Here is a 12,902-nt window from a genome sequence, read left to right as displayed (position 1 = left end):
GCTTACTATCCACCAAGCGCTGGGGCAGATACTAGATAAGCAGGTCCCACATAAGGCTGCACAAATTAAGCAGGAGGGAGAACAGGAACTGAATCCCCATTTTGCAGATGAGGGAACTGAGGCCCCACAGCACCTGTATATATGTATATATGTTTGTACATATTTATTACTCTATTTATTTTACTTGTACATATCTATTCTATTTATTTTATTTTGTTAATATGTTTAGTTTTGTTCTCTGTCTCCCCCTTCTAGACTGTGAGCCCACTGTTGGGTAGCGACCGTCTCTATATGTTGCCAACTTGGACTTCCCAAGCGCTTAGTACAGTGCTCTGCACACGGTAAGCGCTCAATAAATACGATTGATTGATTGATCGAGGCCAAGATCTCACAACACCTAAGCGGCAGAGGCAGGATTAGAAGGCAGGTCCTCTGACTCTCAGGCTCCGGGCTCATTCCACTAGGCCTCGCGGCTTCTCTAGAGCCGTCCATTTTTTAAAGCATGGTCCATGTATGATCTAAGTTAAATTCAACAGGCATTGACACGTGGGTCTACACACAGAACTCCTTAAAGATTAGCCTCCGTGGCCAGGCCAATCCACGAAGGGCGGTGGAGCCCTGGCCATCAGGGGAAGTAAAGTGGCCCTGGCTTAGGGAAAGTCACAGGGGCAAGCAAATCCACACTTCATTTCCATTGTATCTTTTGCTGAGGGAGATGGGGTAAGCCAAATACTATTTTTATTTATCCTCCCTTCCTCTCAGGGGGGTAGGCAGCAGAAGAAAGGAGGGGAGAGTGGGAATATCTGAATTTCTGTCTCCCCCTTCTAGACTGTGAGCCCACTGTTGGGTAGGGACCGTCTCTATATGTTGCCAACTTGTACTTCCCAAGCGCTTAGTACAGTGCTTTGCACACGGTAAGCGCTCAATAAATACGATTGATCGATTGATTGACTGATCGAGGCCAAGATCTCACAACACCTAAGTGGCAGAGGCAGGATTAGAATGCAGGTCCTCTGACTCTCAGGCTCCGGGCTCACTCCACTAGGCCTCACGGCTTCTCTAGAGCCGTCCATTTTTTAAAGCATGGTCCATGTATAATCTAAGTTAAATTCAACAGGCATTGACACGTGGGTCTACACACAGAACTCCTTAAAGATTAGCCTCTGTGGCCAGGCCAATCCACGAAGGGCGATGGAGCCCTGGTCATCAGGGGAAGTAAAGTGGCCCTAGCTTAGGGAAAGTCACAGGGGCAAGCAAATCCACACTTCATTTCCATTGTATCTTTTGCTGAGGGAGATGGGGTAAGCCAAATACTATTTTTATTTATCCCCCCTTCCTCTCAGGGGGGTAGGTAGCAGAAAAAGGGAGGGGAGAGTGGGAATATCTGAATTTCTGTCTCCCCCTTCTAGACTGTGAGCCCACTGTTGGGTAGGGACCGTCTCTCTGTGTTGCCAACTTGTGCTTCCCAAGCGCTCTGCACACAGTAAGCACTCAATAAATACGATTGATTGATTGATTGAGTCCACCTTGAAAAGGTTCAGCATCATTATTACTATTTGTACGTATTTATTACCCTATTTATGTATTTATTTTATTTGTACATATTTATTATTGAATTAATTCATTAATTAATTAATATTGTTCTCTGAGCCTCAGTTCCCTCATCTGTAAAATGTGGATTGAAACTGTGAGTCCCCAGTGTGACAACCCGATCACCTTGTAACTTCCCCAGCGCTTAGAACAGTGCTTGGCACATAGTAAGCACTTAAAAAATGCCATTATTATTATTATTATTATTATTATTATTACCTGCCTAACCAGTTCTAGTGGGTCGAGACTTGAGCGGCTGCGTCCAGCCCATGCTGGACTCTACTGCGCTGCCCAGGATCATTTAATAATTGCCAACCACTTTCATGCACTGTGGGTGTGTATTTGCCCTTCATGGCCTAAGACAATGATCCCGATTAAGAGAATTTATCCTTGCTAGTAGAAGTGACTGAAAAGACCAATACCCTAAAGCTCACCCAAAGTCACGGGTCAGGGGCTATTGACTCCATGCATTCTCCCGAGTGCTTAGTACAGTGCCCTACAAACTGTAAATATTCACTAAATACCCCTGATTGTACCAGACTAGCAGCAGTCTTGTAGAGCAGTAGCTACAGTCAATCAATCAATCAATCCTATTTATTGAGCGCTTACTGTGTGCAGAGCACTGTACTAAGCGCTTGGGAAGTACAAGTCGGCAACACGTAGAGACAATCCCTACCCAACAGCGGGCTCACAGTCGAGAAGCGGGAGACAGAGAACAAAACCAAACACACTAACAAAATAAAATAAATAGATAAATAAATAGAATACATAATACATAAATAGAATAAATAAATAAATAAATAAATAAATAAATAAATAAATAAATACAGTCCTTTCCTGTAGCATTTGCTAATTAGCAACGGTTCTCTTTCATATCTGCTTCTTGCCGTCAATCCTCCAGGAAGCCAGAAAAGAAAAGGCACTCCGTTTCTCACAGTCTGATCCGTCTGCCACTTTGATTTTCCAGCTCTGCCGCATCATTCGAAGACACAGTTCACTGAAATTTAAAGATGTTTCTCCTGCCCATTTCTCCCTTAGAGTCTCCCCATTTCAGTTTCCCTTCTGAAAACCCATTCTCTCGTGATGCCGGCATATGCACGGATGATGGCAGAGCTTCTGTTTTAGAGGTAGACATCGGGTTATAAGCCTCTTATTACAATAATAATAGCATTTGTTAAGCTCTTACCATATGCAAAGCCCTGTTCTAAGCGCTGGGGGGGATACAAGGTGATCAGGTTGTCCCACGTGGGCTCACACTCTTAATCCCCATTTTACAGATGAGGTAACCTGAGGCTCAGAGAAGTTAAGTGACTTGCCCAAGGTCACACAGCAGACATGTGGTGGAGTCGGGATTAGAACCCACAACCTCTGACTTCCAAGCCCCTGCTCTTTCCACAATCAATCAATCAATCGTATTTATTGAGCGCTTACTATGTGCAGAGCACTGTACTAAGCGCTTAGGAAGTACAAATTGGCAACATACAGAGACAGTTCCTACCCAACAGTGGGCTCACAGTCTAAAACAGAGCCATGCTGCTTCCCAAATTATTATTAATTTGGAGCACTGTTACGGGCGGGGAACGTGTCTGCTGATTCTGTTGTATCATACTCTCCCAAGTGCTTAGTACAGTGCTCTGCACGTAGTAAGTGCTCAATAAATATGATCGACTGATTTATTGGAAGAGAAACTGCCCTGCCCTCGTGTCACCAAGACTTTTTATCAACCCCTGCTCCACTTTACCATGTCAGAGAGAAGAAGCAGAAGAAGCTTCTGTACCACAGCAGGGTCCTGGAACAGCAGCATGAGGGTTTCTCAACTTTTATGCAGTGTGGCTCAGTGGAAAGAGCCCGGGTTTGGGAGTCAGAGGTCATGGGTTCTAATCCCGCCTCCCCCACTTGTCAGCTGTGTGTCTTTGGGCAAGTCACTTAACTTCTCTGTGCTTCAGTTCCCTCATCTGTAAAATGGGGATTAAGAGTGTGAGCCCCACATGGGACAACCTGATTACCTTGTACTCCCCGCCCCCCCCAAAACCCAGTGCTTAAAACACTGCTTGGCACATAGTAAGCACTCAACAAATACCATTATTATTATTATCATTATTTTACAAGGTTGGGGAAGCTGTGGCTCTGACCTTCTAATTCTCAAACTTGTATTTTTCAGAGTATCTAGCACGGTGTTATGCACGCAGTAGCTTCCGAGTTAATCTTTTATAAGTGACTCTGAATAAGTGAAAGATTCTTGTGAGAATTGCCACAGTCGACATGAGATGCTTGTTGAGCTGTTACAGTTCTCCAAACAGGAGCAGCAACAACCCCCCACATCAATCAATCGTATTTATTGAGCGCTTACTGTGTGCAGAACACTGTACTAAGCGCTTGGGAAGTGCAAGTTGGCAACATATAGAGACAGTCCCTACTCAACAGTGGGCTCACAGTCTAAAAGGGGGAGACAGAGAACAAAACCAAACATACTAACAAAATAAAATAAATAGAATAGATATGTACAAGTAAAATAAATAAATAGAGTACTAAATATGTACAAACATATATACATATATGAATTGAGATGTTGGCTTTCCTTTCACCAGCTGTTCCCTGTAATGGGTCCAGAGTGGAAATCTCTTGACTCCACCACATTCTCCTGCTACCCTGTAGGACCTCTTAACCGACACCATAAAAACCGAGTGAAGCTCTAAATGAAGTAGTTTCCCAAAGGATATAAGATCAAGTGCATAATATTTTCCCAAGGTTAAAAAAAACACCAAACCATAAAAATATATTTAATAGCAAAAAAACATGATGAAATAGCACTGGAATATAGACCAACTGCAAACTACTAGAAATTCACAGACATTTTTATGTGTATATATGTAAATTTTCAAAGTGTTATCTTTCACATTCTATTCAACAAAATGACACCCTGTGCTAATGCACTAATGAGATAACGCTATCTAATCCTATAAAGAGACTAAACAGCTTTTGAAATGAGTGTTTGATCTCTAATTGCAGTCAAATACTTTTGAGGTGGAAGGGATAGGAGGAGGAGGAGGAGGCCGAGAGCCAAAGGAGGTGTTAAGGTAAACTTTTCATGCCCTCCAGAACCAGAAGATCACAAAGTGAAAAAGTCCCAAAAGAAATACCAGCATTCAAATTAAGCAGGGTTTTTACAAAAGAAGCTAAATGAAGAACATTATAACAGGGATCGCTCTGTTGCCCATTACCCCCAAATTCCTTGGATGGACTTTATAGATAATAATAATAATAATAGTATTTGTTAAGCGCTTACTATGTGCAAAGCACTGTTCTAAGCGCTGGGGAGGTTACAAGGTGATCAGGTTGTCCCACGGGGGGCTCACAGTTTTAATCCCCATTTTACAGATGAGGTAACTGAGGCACAGAGAAGTGAAGTGACTTGCCCAAAGTCACACAGCTGACAGTTGGAGGAGCTGGGATGTACCTTGTTCACTTCCTCTCCCCAGCTTTCTTTCTGACCCACTAATCCTTCCTAAACTCTATCCTCTTCATAATTTTCCCATCTCTGTTGACATTATCTTCCCTCTCCCAGAAGCTTGCAACCTTGGTAACATCTTTAATTCCTCCCTGTTTTTAACCTCTCACATTCATTCATTCATTCAATCGTATTAAGTGTTTACTGTGTGCAGAGCACTTAATATTCCTCCCTGTTTTTAACCTCTCACATTCATTCATTCATTCAATCGTATTTATTAAGTGTTTACTGTGTGCAGAGCACTGTACTAAGCGCTTGGGAAGTACAGTTCAGTAACAAATAGAAACAGTTCCTGCTCACAACGGGCTCATGGTCTAGAAGGGGTTAGAGAGACATCAAAACAAGTAAACAGGCATCGGTAGCATCATTATAAATAGAATTACAGATACATACACATCATTAATATTTATTTTATTTTGTTAGTATATTTGGTTTTGTTCTCTGTCTCCCCCTTTTAGACTGTGAGCCCACTGTTGGGTAGGGACTGTCTCTATATGTTGCCAATTTGTACTTCCCAAGCGCTTAGTACAGTGCTCTGCACATAGTAAGCGCTCAATAAATACGATTGATGATGATTAATAAAAATAAATATAATTATAAATATGTATATATCCGATTTTGACACCTGTCTACCTGTTTTGTTTTGTTGTCGGTCTCCCCTTCTAGACTGTGAGCCCATTGTTGGGTAGGGACCGTCTCTATATGTTGCTGACTTGTACTTCCCAAGTGCTTAGCACAGTGCTCTGCACACAGTAAGCGCTCAATAAATTCGATTGAATGAATGAATGAGTGAATAAATGAATAAATACATGAATAAATGAATGAATGAATGAATAAATGGATAAATAAATGAATGACTAAATACGATTGAATGAATATACACAAGTGCTGTGGGGAGGAGAGGGGGGTTGAGCAAAGAGAGCCAGTCGAGGTGATGTAGGTGGGAGAGGGAGAAGAGGAAAAGACATTCACTCAGTCCCTAAATCCTGCTGGCTTTTCCTCTACAATATTTCACAGATTCCACCACTTCTTCTCCACCCTCACTGCCCCAACCCTGATTCAATTTTCATCACATTCTGGCAGGATCAATCAATCAATCAAATTCATTGAGCACTTACTGGGTGCGAAGCACTGTACTAAGTGCTTAGGAGAACATAATAGAACAGAGTTGGTAGACACGTTCCTTGTCCACAAGAAATTTAAAGTCTCACTGGGGAGACAGATGATATAAATAAATGAATTACAATTATGAATCTAAGTTCCATGGGGCTGAGGGAGGGTTGAATAAAGTGTTCAAATCTAAGTGCAAGGACAAAGCAGAGCACTCAATAAATATGACTGATTCATTGACTGGGAGGAAGAAAGAGAAATGAGGGCTTAGGGAAGGCCTCTTTTTATTGTATTTGTTAAACTCTCACTGTGTGTCATGCATTATACTAACAGCTGGTGTAGATACAAGATAATCAGGCTGGACACAATCCCTGTCCCACATGGGGCCTCCAGAGAAGTGAAGTGACTTGCCCAAGGTCACACAGCAGACAACTGGCAAAGCCAGGATTAGACTTTGTACAAATATTTGTACATATTTATTCTATTTATTTTGTGTTGTTAATATGTTTTGTTTTGTTCTCTGTCTCCCCCTTCTAGACTGTGAGCCCGCTGTTGGGTAGGGACGGTCTCTATATGTTACCAACTTGTACTTCCCAAGAGCTTAGTACAGTGTTCTGCACACAGTAAGCGCTCAATAAATACGATTGAATGAATTAATTAATTAATGAACCCCAGGTCCATGCTCTTGCCTCAGTTACCTCATCTGTAAAATGGGAATTAAGACTGTGAGCCCTTCGTGGGACTACCTGATCACCTTGTAACCTCCCCAGCACTTAGAACAGTGCTTTGCACATAGTAAGTGCTTAATAAATGCCATTATTATTATTATTATTATTATTATTATTATTATTATTATTATTATTTCCACTAGATCCCGCTGCTTCTCGAAGGAGATCCCTGCCTTAAGCCTCTCCCCCGTTCAGTCTATCCTATGTACTTCTGCTTAGATAATCTTTGTATGATTTCTCTCCCCACAAAACATCCAACGGCTTCCATTGTATTCATTAAACAAATATCCCTAGCCACTGAACTCCAGGTTTCCACCAGCTCTTCTCCTGCTTCACCCTGACTTGCATTCTTCACTCTTCCCAAGCATACTTTGAAGCTGTGTGTTGCATTCATTCACTCAATCATATTAATTGAGTGCTTACTGTGTGCAGAGCACTGTACTAAGAGCTTGGGAAGTACAAGTTGCACATAACTCTCCCACATTCAACCCATTGCGTATACTTTTACCACTGCATGGAGCTCTCTGTTCTGGCCAACTATGTTCTTCTCTACCTTCAAAGTCCTCCTCAAAAGCCAGCCCTTTCAAGAGGCAGTCCCCTGACCCATAGATCACACTAGTACTCCCTTACTTCTATTGAGTTGTTCATTTGCCTACTCTTTTAAATTTGATTTTATTTGCCTATTCTTGAATGACTAGTAGCCAAGAAATACGCCAAAGATTAACGTTACAGACTTGCTTTGAAGAGCCTGGAAAAAGTCATGAAATGTGCTGATGTAGCAATTGCCACAAAAATACAAATTGTCAACTCTATGGGGTTTCCAGTGGCAACGTATGGATCCTAAAGCGGGACAGTGAAAAAACAGGATAGAGAGAACATCGATTCTTTTGAAATGTGGTGTTGGAGAAGGCTTTTGAGAATGCCATGGACTACCTGAAAAACAACCGAATGGAGTTTGGAGCAAATTAAGCCAAAGTGGTTTTTGGCGGGCCAAATGACTCAATTTAGATTAGCATATTTTGGACACATAATCGGGAGGACTAATTCTCTGGAGAAGACACTAATACTAAGAAAAGTCTTAGGAAAATGAGGAAGAGGCAGTTCGGCAGCTAGATGGACGGAGACCATAACAATGATAACGGAAGGACCATTAGAAAGGTCGTGGATTAGGGCAGAGGACAGGACATTCTGGAGAAAGTATATCCATGGCATTGCTATGAATCGGAAACGATTCGATGGCACTTAATAATAATTCTTGAATGTTTGCACTTTGTGTCCTCCTGTCAGCTCCCACTAGATTGAAAATCCCTCCAAAAATGATCTGCTGATTCAGATAGTGAAGATATTGATGGCTTGCCAAAGGGATAGGGATGGCCGTTTTTTCCTTAACTGCCTCAGTTCTGAGATAAATTTTCCCCTGTGGGCACCCCTCTTCCTCTTGGCCAGATTAACCAGAAGCACAGCTTGGAATAGTCATTGGAGAGCACTAAAAAGAGGAGCACCATTCTCACACTGAGGGGTAGAATCTTTTAAATATGCTTTGCCTTTGTACTCAGTAAGGCTCAAGCAAGACTGGCCTTCATACTGAAGGAAAAAAAGATGTAGCTTAAACTTAAAGCGATAAATTTAAGGGAAGTGATATTTAAAGTTTAAAAGAAACTTCTGAGAGCAAAAGACAAGTAGGTAGGAATAAATGACAGGATAAATAAAGCCAGAAGTCTGAGATCAACATGGGTATTCAGTCTAGAATAGCCTCTATTGTGGTTTGGACAGAAACTCTGGACTCCCGGTGTTTTAAGGCACTCAATCAGCTCTCGCCTATTTACTTATCCTCATTCTGCTCCCTTTACACCCCAGTTCACCAAAACTCAACATGTCCAAGGCTGAGCTCCTTATCTTCCCTCCCAAACCCTGTCCTCCCCTGACTTTCCCGTCACTATGGACGGCACTACCATCCTTCCCGTCTCACAAGCCCGCAACCTTGGTGTCATCCTTGACTCCGCTCTCTCATTCACCCCACACATCCAATCCATCACCAAAACCTGCCAGCCTCACCTTCACAACATCGCCAAGATCCACCTAGGACTTTTTCTAATATTAGTGTCTTCTCCAGAGAATTAGTCTTTCTGATTATGTGTCCAAAATATGCTAACTAAATCGAGTCATTTGGCCTTCTAAAGGCCAGTTTGGCTTAATTTGCTCCAAAATCCATTTGTTTGTTTTTCGAGCAGTCCATGGTATTCACAAAAACCTTCGCCAACAACATCTCTTCATAGATCACCCATAATGAAAGATTCCCTTAATGTATTTCAATAATTCACCAATCAGATTGGATACAGTCTATGTCCCACGTGGGGCTCGCAATCTTAATTCCCGTTTTACAGATGAGGTAACGGAAGCACAAAGAAGTGAAGTGACTTGCCCATGGTCACAAAGCAGACAAGTGGCAGAGCTAGGATTAGAACCCAAGTCCTTCTGACTCCCAGTCCCATAGGCTACACTGCTTCCCTCCTAGAATTCCCTCCCCCTTCACACCACTCTCCCTACTTTCGAAGCCCTCCTCAAATCACATCTCCTGACTAAGCCCTAATTTCTCCTCTTCTCTCTTTCCTCGGCATCACCTATGCACTTAGCTACGTACCCCTTAACTGCATTGATTCTCACGCCAGCCCCCAGGACTGTCTCTATATGTTGCCAATTTGTACTTCCCAAGCACTTAGTACAGTGCTCTGCACATAGTAAGCCCTCAATAAACACGATTGATGATGATGATGATGATGATGTCCTTATACTCTACCATTCCCCTCCCGATAATTTACTTCAACATCTGTCTCCTGCTGTGGACCGTAAGGTGATGGCGGGTAGGAATCTTGTTTCAATTTGTTAATGAATTGTACTTCCCAAGCACTTAGTACAGTGCTCTGCATACAGTAAGCGCTCAATAAATACGATTGAGTGAATGAATGAATCTTGTCTACTAACTCAGTTGTACTTTTTCTAATAATAATAATAATAATGATGGCATTTGTTAAGCGCTATGTGCAAAGCACTGTTCTAAGTGCTGGGGGGATACAAGGTGATCAGGTTGTCCCGCGTGGGGCTCACAGTCATCATCCCCATTTTACAGATGAGGTAACTGAGGCTCCGAGAAGTTAAGTGACTTGCCCAAGGTCACACAGCAGATGTGGCAGAGCCGGGATTCGAACCCATGACCTCTGACTCCAAAGTCCGTGCTCTTTCCACTGAGCCACGCTGCTTCTAGTGCTTAGTACAATGCTACATTCACAATAAATGCACAACAAATACCACTGATTGATTAATTGATTGATTGATTGGAAAGCCTATGTGCTACTGGGGTAGCAGGGACCACAGATGTTAGAAATATATATATATATTTTTTTTTTCAGCATTGCTAGTACTGTGCTCTGACCCCAGTAGACTCTCAGTAAATACTAATGGATTAATGAATGAGGATTGTGAATTTCCCTAAACCATAAAATGCAGGTTGATTTGAATTTTTTAACAGAGAATTAAATTATACACTGAAGAAACTGGTGAAAAAATTACCATTAGTAAATTGAAAGGCATGAGCAACCCATAATTATAAAGCAGTAGGTGGCTTTACAATTGTGAATGCAAAAAGGAGAGGCAGAATGTATACACATACTATGATTACTGGGAAAATTCCAAAGAAATAATTTACTAATGGGTACTTTAGAGGAGCTCAGTTACCACATATGAATGACCTTTTAAAGCCAGAAGGTCCTTTAGCTGGTTAACAAAGGATCAGGCCAAACATTTACTGAACACTTGCCACAAGCTAGAAAATACACATTAGAATTTGCCAACTGAAAAGGGTTTAAATGCACTGTTTATATTTTTTACAGTCAAGGAAATACAAATAATAAATACAGCGTTTGAAGATTTAAATGATTTTCACGTTATTTTTTAAAAAGCATTTAATTTCCTACTTGAGTTTATGTAATGAATTTCAGCTTCTCTAAAACCAAAGGCATCCAGATCAATGCTATTTACAATATGTGCAGAGCACTGTACTATGCTCTTGAGAGGGTAAAATACAACAGAATTAGCAGGCCTGTTCCCTGCCCATAATGAGCTTCTCTGTATCATATCTCACACGGTAACCCTTGGGGAACTCAGTAACGTAGCTAGCGGGTCACAGAAATTGGCAAAGTGAAACTAAGTAGAAAAACATACTAAAAAGATAAAAAATTTAAAAGAGGAAAATGAGTGTTAATATAAAATATTTTAAGAGACGAGCCAAAATACTATTGTGTGACCTGTAGGAACTGTCATGATGACTACATATTTAATGATCCTTTTTTAATTACAGCTCCTACTATTCAACAGATTTGTCATTGTGCAACCCTGTCTCTTTTAAAAGAACTGACAAAGGATTCCGTGAAAGAGAATTTTTGATACCTTAAATTTATGTTGTTTCTGTACAAACATCCAGATTGGAGGATCATTTTAATAATAATAATAATAATAATAATAATAATAATAATAGTATTTGTTAAGCGCTTACTATGTGCAAAGCACTGTTCTAAGCGCTGGGGAGGTTACAAGGTGATCAGGTTGTCCCATGTGGGGCTCACAGTTTTAACCCCATTTTACAGATGAGGCAACTGAGGCCCAGAGAAGTTAAGTGACTTGCCCAAAGTCACACAGCTGACAGTTGGCGGAGCCAGGATTTGAACCCATGACCTCTGACTCCAAAGCCCGGGCTCTTTCCACTGAGCCACGCTGCTTCTCTCTTAACTCTCTAAAAGTCTCTGAAAGCCTTGAAACTAATTTGAAACTTAAAACTGATTCCAAAATTTATTAATATTTCCTCATGGTGATGGCTATGTACAGCATATAAGAAAATACATTGATTTGTTGGGCTTTTTTCAAAGCAGACAGAGGGTACAGGGTTAAGGAATTTGGAGCCTAAAATAAGCCAGTTTAAAATGAGGAAGGCAGAGGAATTCGTACAACCTAATTTTATATACTTGTTTCTAGGAATTGAAAATTGCTTTAAATTCTGGATTTAATCTTTACAGTGGAGAACTGGGTGGGGGGAACATCATACGGCTGGTTTGTAAATACTGTTGAAGAACCCAGGAATTAAAACTGGTGCATACAATTTGTTTTACCATACAATTTAAATGAGGTGATCAAATTAACAAAGAACTCAAGGGATTAAAATCCTGTTCGGTTGGTGAACTCTTGAAATATGTTGAGGAAATCTTTCATTATAGGTGATCTATGAAAAGATGTTGTTGGCAAAGGCTTTTTTGAACACCATGGACTGCCCGAAAAACAAACAAATGGATTTTGGAGCAAATTAAGCCAAAGTGGTGTTTGGAAGGCCAAATGACTCGATTTAGATTAGCATATTTTGGACACATAATCAGGAGGACTAATTCTCTGGAGAAGAAACTAATACTAGGAAAAGTCCAGAGAGAGGTGGAAGAGGCAGACCAGCAGCTACATGGATAGAAAACGTAACAACAATAACACAAGAACTGTTAGGTTGTGTTTTAGGTCAGAGAACAGGATGTTCTGGAGATAGTCTATCCATGGACTCACCATAATAATAATAATAATAATAATAATAATAATAATAATAATAGTATTTGTAAAGCGCTTACTATGTGCAAAGCACTGTTCTAAGCACTGGGGGGTTACAGGGTGATCAGGTTGTTCCGTGTGGGGCTCACAGTCTTAATCCCCATTTTACAGATGAGGTAACTGAGGCACAGAGAGGTTAAGTGACTTGCCCAAGGTCACACAGCTGACAAGTGGCGGAGCCGGGATTCGAACCCATGACCTATGACTCCAAAGTCTGGGCTCTTTCCACTGAGCCATGCTGCTTCTCTGAATCTATGAATCGGAAACGACTCTACACTTAATAATAATAATAATAATTCATTCATTCAATCGTATTTATTGAACACTTA

Source organism: Tachyglossus aculeatus, chromosome 7 (assembly GCF_015852505.1).
Source record: "Tachyglossus aculeatus isolate mTacAcu1 chromosome 7, mTacAcu1.pri, whole genome shotgun sequence".
Lineage (NCBI taxonomy): Eukaryota > Metazoa > Chordata > Mammalia > Monotremata > Tachyglossidae > Tachyglossus > Tachyglossus aculeatus.
The sequence above is the reverse complement of the archived record's forward strand: the minus strand, read 5'-3'. Positions refer to the sequence as shown.